General features: G+C 42.9%; 1 protein-coding gene across 1 annotated transcript in view; it reads left to right on the forward strand.

The window, feature by feature from the left end:
* The window catches only part of adgrb1a (adhesion G protein-coupled receptor B1a), a 247,092-nt gene that overhangs the window by 207,178 nt on the left and 28,285 nt on the right, over positions 1-11,629 (forward strand). The gene's annotated exons all lie outside the window — the stretch shown is intronic.

Genomic DNA, 11,629 nt, shown 5'->3' on the forward strand with positions numbered 1-11,629 from the left:
AGACCAGCTGATTCTTAAAACTTGGAACGAGCTTCCTGTGACATACCGCACAATGCAGCGTGTGAGTATTGCCGTATTGACCATGTTTGGCTCTACATATGCATGTGAGCAGTCATTCTCGCATATGAGGAACATTAAGACCAACCTACGCTCACGTTTAACTGATGGAAGCCTCAACGCCTGCATGAAGCTCAACCTCACCACGTATGAACCAGAATACAAGGCCATCAGCAAAACCATGCAGCACCAGAAGTCGCATTAAAAGTAAGACATATTTAATTTATTATATTTTTAAAATACTATATGGCTCTCAATGAAATATATTTAGAAATATTTGGCTTTTATGGCTCTCCCAGTCAAAAAGGTTCCTGACCCCTGCACTAATGTGTGTCATTCAAGCTCGGGAGGGTGTGTATGTGTGGCGCGAGCGAGCGAGAGAGAACGCGCGCGCACCGGTTACGTGTATTGTTGTTGTTAGCATCCGGTGCTAGCTAGCGGCGCTAACGGATATAATGAGCTGTCAACAAGGTGGAGGAGAGTCCTCTTCTGTCAGACTGAGAGACTGATAACTACAGTCCAGGTGAGGTAAAGGACTTTAGAGTGTTTAGATAGTTAACTTAGTCTAAGTTCTCTATGGGTCTCAAACAGTATGGTCACCATTTATGTAAACACATATTTCAATTTGAAGGGGGAGTGATTAGTCAAATATGCATGAATAATACATACAAAAAAGTTACTAGGTGAAAAAAGGTAAGATAAACTTTAAAAACTTGTTGAGAGCTAAAACTAGTCTTTGCCTCAAAGAGGAGCAGGGGGAGACGGGTGAGGCTGGTTCAGGAGTCCAGACACACTATGCCATGCTAACTATAAATGAACCAAAAACAAATAAATAAACAAGTTTCAATGTTTTTTCATGTTGGATATGGTATGTTATTGGTTATGGCCATGTTCTTAGGATTTTATGATTATTTAAATGTATACAGTTCTGTTTCAAATGGGTGTAGTCTCTTTATTTCCCCCTCAAAGTGCACCAGATTGATTGATTTAATTAAGTCCAACATTTAAAAAAATATCTTACCGGGGGAGCATGCCCCCGGACCCCAATAGAGGATTTGAGGTCCACCTCCACTTAAAATATGTTCACATGGATAGGTTCCTAAATAGATTTGCACTTTTTTTTGAAAAAATAGTAACCCATGTCCATATGTTTATTATGGGGTAGTAGATTTAAAGTTTAGGGCTATCACTATGGGCAGCAACGCTGTAAATATTGACAAATAAATCCAGGAAAATTACACAAAAGAAAACTGGTAGTGGCCTGGCTGGGTGTATAATTCCCGGCCTGACTTATTGTCCCAGTCCGGCCCTGGTTCTGTTTGGAGCAGGGATTTCCAACACGTCGATTGCAAGCTACCGGTAGCTCGCAAGCCCTCAATAAGTAGCTCGCCGAGCAAATCCAAAATGTAAAAAATACACACACAAAAAAAAAGAAATGTAATTAAAAGAATCTACGCTATGCATAAACGAAACCTCAATCATAGCAAACTCTATCTACTTACTACAACTCCATCATGTTGTGTAGCAGAATCTACACAACACTCTCTGTGTGTTGCAACTTGCATATTTATTGCACTTGACCCACACATACGCATGGCGTAATTTCCACTGGGGACAGGGGGGACATGTCCCCCGCACTTTTCAAAATCCTGTTTGTGTCCCCCCACTTTACAAATATGTTTCTTATTATTTTTTAACGCAAGCCGTCATCGCCACGGAGGAGCACACAGCCTCTTTGAGCGAGTGAGAGAGAGAGAGCGAGCTAGAGAGAGAACACCTTTTTCTATTTAATATAGTTCTAAAAAATAAAGTAAGAAATCATTCCAATGTGTACTATACAGGACAGTAAAAAAAAAACAGTTTAAAAGGGGAGTGATTAGTAAAATATGCATAAAGAAAAAAGAAAAAATGCTATAGTTAACATAAAATAAGAATAAACCAGTTTAAATGATTTGTTATTGGTTGTGATCATATTCTAAAGATGTGTAGATTACTAAAAAGTATACAGCTCTCTTTCATATGAGTGTTGAGAGCTGTATCCATAAATTCATTTTGTGCTCAAAGTGCACCAGATTGATGCATTTAACTTCAACATTTAAAAAAGAATCTTCCCGGGGGACCATGCCCCTGGACCCCCCCAGAGGATGTGAGGTCCACCCCCAAATAAAGCAGGTTAAAATAATTAAATTGCAATCATGTTATTTTAGTAAACACTGCAAACGGGTCCCACAGACCCAAAACAGCACACAAAGGTTAAAGGTAAGCATATCATAATGTTAAAATGTGCTAAATACATACACTGCAAAAAACAAAAAGTAAAAGTAGCTCACGACTGGTTTATTTTTTGAAAGTAGCTCTCATCCTAAAAAAGGTTGGAGACCCCTGGTTTGGATCTTGGAAGATATTGTACCAAGCTGAGACTAATTAGAACAGTAAAGTCACAAAGGCCTAAATATTGAGCTTATAGATGCCACAGAGCTCCATAAATGTGAGGGGATCTACAGAGTTGGTGGTAAATATTTTTGGATGTGTCACTATATGTGTTCAATATATATATTAATTGTGCAGCCCTAATAAAGTATGCTTAAAAAAAAGGACTTTCTAAATGATCAATACAGCAAACTTTATTTCTATGTCAATGTACCAATATTTTTACAGTAAAGATAATAAGCAATGTGTTGTATATTAATATTGTATGTTGACATGTGAAAAGCTAATTCCATTCTCTAAAGTTGGGGAACATGCAGAAAAAGAACAGTTCAAAGTGAAGCAGCAGAGTCTGACTTATACTGACTTTAAGTTCCTAGTATATAGGTCAAGTTTCAAAAACCATGAATCCCACATTTCCTATAATGCAATGTGACATGTCCCCGGTATATAGAGCATCTTTCTGTTATCAATGTGTAGTCTCCTACCCAGGCCGAGATAACATGAAGACTTCATCAGTGTTTATATTCCTTCTGTGCTGGCAGACTGCTTCAGCCGTGTGGACTGTTTTTGGCAGAGGACATTCTTCCATGCAGGGCTGCTGGACCAGCACCTACATTATCCAATTAGATGGAGGGGGGGCAGGGCTGTCTGCAGGCCACTGTGTGGATCACAGAGAGACCTAATCACGTCAGCCATACAGAGAAACAGCACTGAGTCTTAATATATTGGATTTCTGTTAGAGGTGATGTGCTAATGTCAGCACTGAGTCACCTCCTGGGGCTAACTTTGTCTCTCTCACACACATGCGCACACACATAGGCACACACACTCACACACACTCACACACACTCACACAACTCAACTCAGTCCCAGATTTCTGTGAGCTTATGAAATCAATCAACGTGAGTATGTGGTTTTAAAAAGTATTGCTCATCACCTTTTTTTGTTGAGCTTATTGCTATTATTGTTGAGGAGACTTTGACTTATCTATTGACTCTAGTTTGTCCCAGATTATGTTTTCATTTGTGTCAACAATATGTTTCAAAGGCAAGTGAGCATATGGAATAGGTTGGGGTTGATGGATGGGTCTAACGAACACAGGATGTTCACTCAACAGACTGCTGCGCCAAAAGTCAACTTCTTCAATGACATGATAGAAATACTTATTTTACGGCAAAACATGATGTGTCACTAAACATAACTGTGCAGTTGTGTTGCACTTTTGTTTTATTTGTTTACATTTCCAACATTAACCACCATACGATTTCCTTTAAAGGTCACATATTATGGAAAATGCACTTTTTAATGTCTTCTACAGATGTAGCGATTCATTTCAGACAGTCTGAAATGCGAGGGCCGTGATTGGTACGTGATCTGCCCTCGCTCAAGGGAAAACCTCCAGCTTGACTTGAGACCGCCCCCGTGATAGATAAATGTAATTATAATGAAGCCAGCTGCAATGGATCATTGATCCACCAGGGGGTGCAGTGGGGTTCCACACTGGAGCGCATGTGAAATAAAGTGAGATACAGTATACTGGATGTACAGCGGAACTTTGTTAAGATCCATATGTCACGGATATCATACTACTGTGCTAAATAAGAGACATGTAATCATTTAAAAAACATCACCATGTTGTTATTTAACAAAATAATGTTGTTATTCGAAAAAAACGAACGGGAGGAAATGCAGCCCGGCTCTCGATTTTTAATCCTAATTTAATCATCATCTTCACCACGATCATTTATGTTTATGTTCGCCGAATTGACATGAAATCACTGACACATATGAATATACTGTATTCAACTTCATTAAAACGTTATTAACGTGCCTAAACTCAGTAATTCACCAAAAATATGTATATTTTAATGGAGCTTCGTCGGTCGATCAGGATCCCAAAGTGTAGCGGAGGGATCCTCATCTGGATGAAGGGTGTTATTTTCCCCATAAGGAACAAATCGCTGCAAATTATCCCGCTTATTACATGGCCACATTCTCAACAAAGTAACGACATGACTCCCTATATTAATTGAAATGCTTTTATGGATTTAGAAAATGTTTTTATTGATTTAAAAAATAGTTGTATGTATTGATTTAAATTGACATGCATCTGCTAAGAAAGATAGTCCGTTGTTACCGTTTTTTAAACAGTCTGAATGAAACGGCAGCTCTCAGCTGTGTATTTACACAACTAATGGCCCATCAACCACAGCTCTCTCTCCCCCCCCCCCTGATCTTTTTTCTCCAGCAGCTAAATTAACAGTAGGTTACTCTGAGTGACCATAGCCTGTACGTTACAAGCTTACAGTTAGTGACGTAACAACACCATAAAAGCTGGTGGGTTGAAAGCAATACGGGAGGTAAAAATAACTAGAATAATTGTGATTTATTTATTGTGGCTTTTATGTTTTAAGGTATAAAATGTTATGTAATTCAGGCTTATAGTTCACCCTTCTCTAAAAGCCTTCAACAATGACAATATTCATTGTAATTTAATAAATCCTTCCAACACACATTGTAAAAAATAGCCTACTGTAAGTTAAGAAATCATTCCAATATGTACATCTTCTGATGTAACAACAATAACATTATAAATAGTAACATAGCTGAACATGGTATTGCACATTTAGCTTTGAGTGTTACTGACCTGAGATGTTTTTATTACATGAATTAAGGTGACTGAGGCTTTTTAACATACAGGGATACAAACTCATCAGGTATGAAAAAGGTGACAAGGATCCGAGCCCCCGGCTCCCCCACCCCACGGGATGACAGAGGATTTTAGCAGTCAGAACAACCAAAGCAGCAGTGTTAATAATAACAGAAACGCCAAAGAGTCACATCTAATAGAAATATATAAAAGCATTTATTTCAAATTGTGGAGCAGTCAGTTTATAATTTTGGCAGCACTGTTGAGCATTTTGAAAATGTATTTGCATGCCTCTGTGCAAGGCTTAGTCTTTCTATCTTTATAGCCACATGGTGTAAAGTAACTAAGTTCATAAACTCAACAAGTACTATACTTGGGCATAATTTTGAGATACTTGTACTTTATTTAAGTATTTCAATGTTTTGCTACTTTGTTCTTCTACTCCACTACAGTTCAGAGGTACATGGTGTACTTTGACTCCACTACATGTATTTAATACCTTTAGTTACTTCACAGATCTGGATTAATTAAGTGAAATATAATCAAGTGTTAAATCAGACTTTAGTTCCACCTGGAGTAAATCCACAAGCTATCCTGCAGTATACAAAGTCATTCAAACTAGCTGCATCTTTACCAGCTTTGAGAACACTTTCATGATCAATCATTATAAAACATATCATATCTATTATTCTGAAATGGACCAATCTGCACAATGACTACTTTTACTGTCGCTACTTTCACTATGTTTTGATGATAATAGTTTTGTACTTTTACTTGAGGAACATTTTGAATGCAGGACTTTTACTGTAACAGAGTATTCCAACACTCTGGTACTATTACTTTTACTCAAGTACAAGATCTGAGTACTTTTACTTTTACTCAAGTACAAGACCTGAGTACTTCTACTTTTACTCTAGTACAAGATCTGTGTGCTTCTACTTTTACTCAAGTACAAGACCTGAGTGCTTCTACTTTTACTCAAGTACAAGATTTGAGTACTTCTACTTTTACTCTAGTACAAGATCTGTGTGCTTCTACTTTTACTCAAGTACAAGATCTGAGTACTTCTACTTTTACTCAAGTACAAGACCTGAGTACTTCTACTTTTACTCAAGTACAAGATCTGACTACTTCTACTTCTACTCAAGTACAATATATATATACATATACCACCTCTGTTTATAGCCTATGAAAAAAACTATTAGAAATAGAAGGCTAAAGCTAACGTTAGCAATTAGTGACAATGTATGCTAGCTAGCTAGCTCAACGATTCCTTAAATAATATTGCCACAGAAAAACTTTTCAGTTCACATCACGCTCTGCCGCTCCGACAGGGAGCTCTGCTCTGAACACCTGAACAGCCCGTTCTAACAGCTGTTCACCAGCGGTCCAGTCTGTGCCACAGTGAGTCCGGACGCACAGTTAATATTAACGAACGCACGCGTAGGTAATGTAGCTGCTGAAGCTAGACCATCATCTCGGAGCAGCAGAGCCTTATTATACATCCATGAGCAGAGCCGACAGGCAGGAAGACTCGAGCACACAGCTCGTACTTCATTATAATATATAAAAAAAGAACACCGTGCGTGTCATGATGGCACATAACAGCTCACGGCCGCAGATTACTCCGGGTCCCAGCCCCCTCCATACCCCAAAAATATTTGTATTGCAGATCTACATGAATCACACAAACGACTTATTTTGGATTCAAAACGGCGAATTTCGCCGAAAGGTGACAAGTTTGCATCACTGAACATAGACAGAGCACAACTGAAACATAACATCTGAAACGATGTAACAACATAATACAGTTGTGGGGATGCTTGGGATGTGAGGAGTGAGGGACACGGCTTAGAACGGGCGTGTCGCCTGGCAGGACAGGAGAGTGTGTGCACCAGTCTGCCTTGATCTATGAATTCATGTCCGTGACACTCACTGCTGCCCACAGCTGTTTTATAGAAGGAAATTCCTTCACTTCATGAAAGTGTTTTAACCACACACACCTCAACACACACATGACGGGTGTTATTTTCCCCATAAGGAACAAGTCGCTGCAAATTATCCCGCTTATTACACGGCCACATTCTCAACAAAGTAACGACATGACTCCCAATATTAATTGAAATGCTTTTATGGATTTAGAAAATGTTTTTATTGATTTAAAAAATAGTTGTATGTATTGATTTAAAAAATAGTTGTATGTATTGATTTAAATTGACATGCATCCGCTAAGAAAAATAGTCCGTTGTTACAGTTTTTTAAACAGTCTGAATGAAACGGCAGCTCTCAGCTGTGTATTTACACAACTAATGGCCCATCAACCACAGCTCTCTCCCCCCCTCCCCCCTTGATCTTTCTTCTCCAGCAGCTAAATTAATGGTAGGTTACTCTGAGTGACAAGCTTACAGTTAGACATAACACTGTCATTGCAAGTGACCCTCAGTTAGTTGACTTTTATGTTCAACTGCTAAATTTGTTACTGATAAAAAAAGGGCTTCTACTGTACCTAATTACATTAACACTAGAACCGCCAGAGGTTTTTGTATAGGCCTAGCTAAACCCGTCAAATCCCGCTATTAGAACGCAATTTTTAACAACATAGGGTGCTACATAACACACTTTCAGGAAAAGTCAGGACTGGGAGACTTTAATATTTTATTGAAAAAAAGTTACATTGCACACACACAACACACATCACACAAATTGACCCGATTGGCGGTTCTAGTGTTAAATAAACTCACTAATTAATGAAACCAGTTCAATACGCATTATTCTTATTCTTATCATTCTTTATGAGCGCAGAAATAGTCTTAAAATCAGATCTGTTTTTTAAATGAAATCTAACGGCAGGCAGTTAGCTCTGATCACCTATGATAAATGCACTTAATCGCTGGCCATTCAGCCACAGACACTGTTCAATCAATCAATCAATCAATGTTTATTTATATAGCCCAATATCACAAATGTTACATTTGTCTCAGTGGACTTCACAGTTTGTACAGAATATCAGTATGACAATACGACACCCTCTGTCCTTAGACCCTCACATCGTGCAAGGAAAAACTTCCAGAGAAAACCCCACAGTTTAAAGGGAAAAATGGGAGAAACCTCAGGGAGAGCAACAGAGGAGGGATCCTTCTCCCAGGACGGACAGACGTGCAATAGATGCCGTGTGTAAATTGAAAAGATAATACATTTGCAACATAGGTAGTCCAAATGTTTTGAAATGCATATGTGTATAATAAGAAGATGAATCCACGAGGATATCCATCCAGGACTTATGATCCAGGACCGCAGCCACGACTCAAGATCCAGGACTCGCAATCCATGACACAGGACCGCAGGATCATCCATGACTCCGGATCCTGGCGTATATAGACACCAAAAAGAAAGAAATTTGGGGAAGCTGGGTTAATCGGAACATGAGAGTACACAGGTATAGACAGAGAGAAGGAAGAAGTAAGATGTCCCCCGACAAACTAAGCCTATATCAGCAAAACTAGGGGCTGAATCTAATCAGCCCTAACTATAAGCTTTATCAAAAAGGAAGGTCTTAAGCGCACTCTTAAAAACGGATAGGGTGTCTGCCGTCCGAACACAAACTGGAAGCTGATTCCACAAAAGTGGAGCTTGATAAGAAATGGGGGGGAGCTAGGGGAGCTTGGCTCCCCCGAAGAGGGAGGGAGCTCCCCTGAATACTGACTTTGAGATAAATAGGGGGAGCCCAAAACAATCGTGCATATTTGTGTCACACAGATTAGAAATGTTGAGTTTCTGTAAATAACAGTTCTTGAAATAAATAATAGTTATTGTTCATTACAGTTTCTGAATATTTGTTTTATATTTGTGAATATGTCTGGGTGTTGCCATCTGTACGTGGCGGCGCTGCAGTCTTACTTACGTTGCTATGGTTATGGCGGTGATGCCGGCGCGGTATTTGAAATGTTCATATTGATATTTTTTTTAACTCTGGCTGTGTAATAGCCTCTCTGAAGAACCAGCACCTTACCGTGGTAGAGAGGTTTGTGTGCCCTGATGAACCTGGGGGCTGTGTTGTCTGGAACCTTGTGTTCCTGGTAGGGTCTCCCATGGCAAATTGGTCTCAGGCAAGGGGCCAGACTAAGATTGGTTCACAAGACCTCATGAAAGACACGAAGTGAGGATACCCGGCCCGGAGGAAGCCCGGGGTCCCCTTCTGGAGCCAGGCCCAGAAGGAGGACTCATCGGCGAGCGTCTGGTGGCCGGGCTTGCCACGGAGCCCGGCCGGGCACAGCCCGAAAAGGCGACATGGGCAACACCTCCGCTTCTCCGTCCCGCGGGCCCACCACCTACGGGAAACAGCGATGGGGTCGGGTGCGCTGCCAGAAGGGTGGCAGTGAAGGCAGAGGGTCTCGACGGACCAGACCCGGGCGACAGAAGCTGGCTTTGGGGACGTGGAACGTCACCTCTCTGGGGGGCAAGGAGTCGGAGCTTGTGCGGGAGGTGGAGCGTTACCAGTTGGATCTGGTTGGGCTCACCTCTACGCACAGCGTCGGCTCTGGAACCTTACTTCTGGATAGGGGTTGGACTCTATTCTTCTCCGGAGTTGCTCAAGGTGTGAGGCGCCGGGCGGGTGTGGGGATACTCACAAGTCCCCGGTTGGGTGCTTCGTTGTTGGAGTCTACCCCAGTGGACGAGAGGGTTGCCTCCCTACGCCTGCCGGTTATGGGGGGGAAAACTCTGACTGTTGTGTGTGCTTATGCACCCAACAGCAGTTCAGAGTATACGGCCTTCTTGGAGACCCTGGAACGAGTCCTGTATGGGGCTCCTGAAGGGGACTCTTTAATCTTGCTGGGAGACTTCAACGCACATGTGGGCAATGATGGAGACACTTGGAGGGGAGTGATTGGGAGGAACGGCCCCCCTGATCTCAACCGGAGTGGTGGTTTGTTACTGGACTTCTGTGCTAGTCATGGATTGGCCATAACAAACACCATGTTCGAACATAAGGATGCTCATAAGTGTACGTGGTACCAGAGAACCCTAGGCAGAAGGTCCATGATCGATTTTGTTATCGTATCATCGGACCTGAGGCCGTATGTTTCGGACACTCGGGTAAAGAGAGGGGCGGAGTTGTCAACTGATCACCATCTGGTGGTGAGTTGGGTCGAGTGGCGGGGGAAGCCTCTGGATAGACCTGGTAAGCCCAAACGTGTAGTTCGGTTGAACTGGGAACGTCTGGAGGAGGCCCAAGTTCAGGAGGCCTTCAACTCACACCTCCGGCGGAGCTTTTCGGGCATTCCTGTGGAGGTTGGGGACATTGAACCAGAGTGGTCGGTGTTCAAAGCCTCTATTGCCGAAGCCGCGGCGGGGAGCTGTGGTCTCAAGGTCCTAGGTGCCTCAAGGGGCGGTAACCCTCGAACCTCCTGGTGGACACCGGTGGTCAGGGAAGCTGTCCAACTGAAGAAGGAGGCCTTCAGGGATTTGTTATCCCGGGGGACTCCCGAGGCAGTTGCAAGGTACCGACAGGCCCGAAGGGCAGCAGCCTCAGCCGTGGCCGAGGCAAAGCAGCGGGTGTGGGAGAAGTTCGGAGAAGACATGGAAAAAGACTTTCGGGCGGGACCAAAGTTGTTCTGGAAAACTGTCTGACACCTCGGGAGGGGAAGCAGGGAACCATCCAAGCTGTGTACAGTAAGGATGGGACGTTGTTGACCTCAACTGATGGAGTGTTAGGGCGTTGGAAGGAGCACTTTGAGGAACTCCTGAACCCGACAACTCCGCCCTCTATGTTAGAGGCAGAGCTGGAGTATGACAGGGGATCGACACCAATCTCCCGGGGGGAGGTCACTGAGGTCGTCAAACAACTTCACAGTGGCAAAGCCCCGGGGGTGGATGAGATCCGCCCAGAAATGCTGAAGGCTCTGGGTGTTGAGGGACTGTCATGGTTGACACGTCTCATCAACGTTGCGTGGAAGTCGGAAACAGTACCGAAGGAGTGGCAGACCGGGGTGGTGGTTCCCCTTTTCAAAAAGGGGGATCAGAGGGTGTGTGCCAATTACAGAGGCATCACACTACTCAGCCTCCCCGGGAAAGTTTACTCTAAGGTACTCGAAAGGAGGGTCAGGCCGATTGTCAAACCTCAGATTGAGGAGGAACAATGCGGATTCCGTCCTGGTCGTGGAACGACGGATCAGCTTTTTACTCTCGCAAGGATCCTGGAGGGGACCTGGGAGTACGCTTATCCAGTCTACATGTGTTTTGTAGACTTGGAGAAGGCGTATGACCGGGTTCCCAGGGAGTCACTGTGGGAGGTGCTGTGGGAGTATGGGGTGAGGGGGTCTCTACTCAGGGCCATCCAATCTCTGTACTCCCAAAGCGAGAGCTGTGTCCGGGTCCTCGGCAGTAAGTCGGACCCATTTCAGGTGAAGGTTGGCCTCCGCCAGGGCTGCGCTTTGTCACCAATCCTGTTTGTAATATACATGGATCGGATTTCGAGGCGTAGTCGTGGGGGAG

The sequence above is a fragment of the Notothenia rossii genome (genome assembly GCF_949606895.1).
Source record: "Notothenia rossii genome assembly, chromosome: 7".
NCBI lineage: Eukaryota > Metazoa > Chordata > Actinopteri > Perciformes > Nototheniidae > Notothenia > Notothenia rossii.